This window comes from Pteropus alecto, unplaced genomic scaffold, assembly GCF_000325575.1.
Source record: "Pteropus alecto unplaced genomic scaffold, ASM32557v1 scaffold170, whole genome shotgun sequence".
Lineage (NCBI taxonomy): Eukaryota > Metazoa > Chordata > Mammalia > Chiroptera > Pteropodidae > Pteropus > Pteropus alecto.
In genome coordinates, this window is record NW_006429634.1 from 2,096,990 (window position 1) to 2,098,451 (window position 1,462).

Below are 1,462 nucleotides of genomic sequence, written 5' to 3' on the forward strand. Positions count from 1 at the left end.
GAAGGCTATACTAATTTTTCCCCCTAGATCTGGCAATGAATTTGCACTAGTGCCCTCATACTACCAACTTCCCCCTTGCCCACCCCTTCCATCCATCTTCCTTGCAACTATGTGGCTCACACCTTGGCTTACCTCCACTCTCAGAATCAACAGCTAATTAAAAGCATAATGAAAGACACAGGGCACCAAGACAGCTGAACAAACATTAACATGAGTAGATTAAATAAAGTATTTACATTATGTGCAAGCAATGGTGTAGATGAAACTTGGGTGGTGCTAGGAAGGGTGAGTCAGAAGATGTTCAAATAAAGAGGGATCAAAGGAAATCTCTCTTCTAGTTAGTATCTTTTGAAATGATAGAATGAAAGGGACCATCAGGAAAAAGCAGCCAAGGTTTGCAGCTCAAAGGAGTCTCAAACTCTGAGTACAAACATGGAAGTTAAAAAACTTGTTTGATTTCAAGTTTTAAAGTTATTGACCTACTTTGCGCCTAATGAGCTGAATAAGAATGATCAAGAAACCCCAGTGCTGGCAGGGAGAGTGGTGAGGCGTGACTAATATTGTGTTCCTTGTGTAACCAGGAATGTGATAGACCCTTTGCATCATTTAGTCCTTAGAGTAAAACTACAAGGTAGTCAACTTCATTTTAAAGAAGAGGAAAGAAACATTCAGTAGTTTGAGAGTGGTAAAGTCAGGAATTGAACCCAGAACTGTCTGGCTCTGGATCTGTGTGCTGGAGCCTAGTAGGCATTCAATAACGACACACAAACCTTTCTGGGGAAATCCCAAAAGGTAGAAAACTTTGAAGAAGAGCCCAAGGGACTTGGCAATGAGAAATCTAGCTTGAGGTACACTCTGGATGTAGTTTCTTTTGTTGTTTTTGTTTTTTTTTGTTTTTTTTTAAGGTGAGGCAACCCTTGGTTGACCTCACAGATTGCAAGGACCTTGTCAGTTTATAATCCCTTATTTTTTTATTTTTTACGCCTACAGCACCTGGTCTTCCTAGGTGGTCTCCCATCCAAGTACTAACCATACCCAAACTTGCTTAGCTTCCAAGATCAGATGGGATCGGGCTTATTCAGGGTAGCATGGCCATAGATTGGATGTAGTTTTTTAATGAGACCCGATTAAAAGAGTATGCAGGTAAAGATCAAACTCAGACAAACAAAGGTGCAGGAGTCAAAGGCTGAACACTTGCCAGGCATAGCCAAAGAGCACAGGGTAGTAATTGAAAAAACTTCCATGGAACATCCTTAAAGCAAGCATTAAAATAGGACTGCCAAATCTGTGGATCGGTTCTTCAGAACCAGGAACAGATTCAACCTGTTATTACTGCCATTCACTTAAAAAGTTATGCTGCTGCAAATACAACATGCACCTGATTCGGAAATATAACAGTGTCAGGCCTAATTAGAATATTCAAAGGGCTAACACAAAGCAGAGCAATAACAAGTTATACAGT

The 1,462-nt window shown here is 40.4% G+C and overlaps 1 pseudogene; it reads right to left on the minus strand.

Moving 5' to 3' along the window:
- Positions 1-981: 981 nt before the first annotated feature.
- LOC112469550 lies at positions 982-1,100 on the minus strand (annotated as a pseudogene).
- Positions 1,101-1,462: the final 362 nt, after the last annotated feature.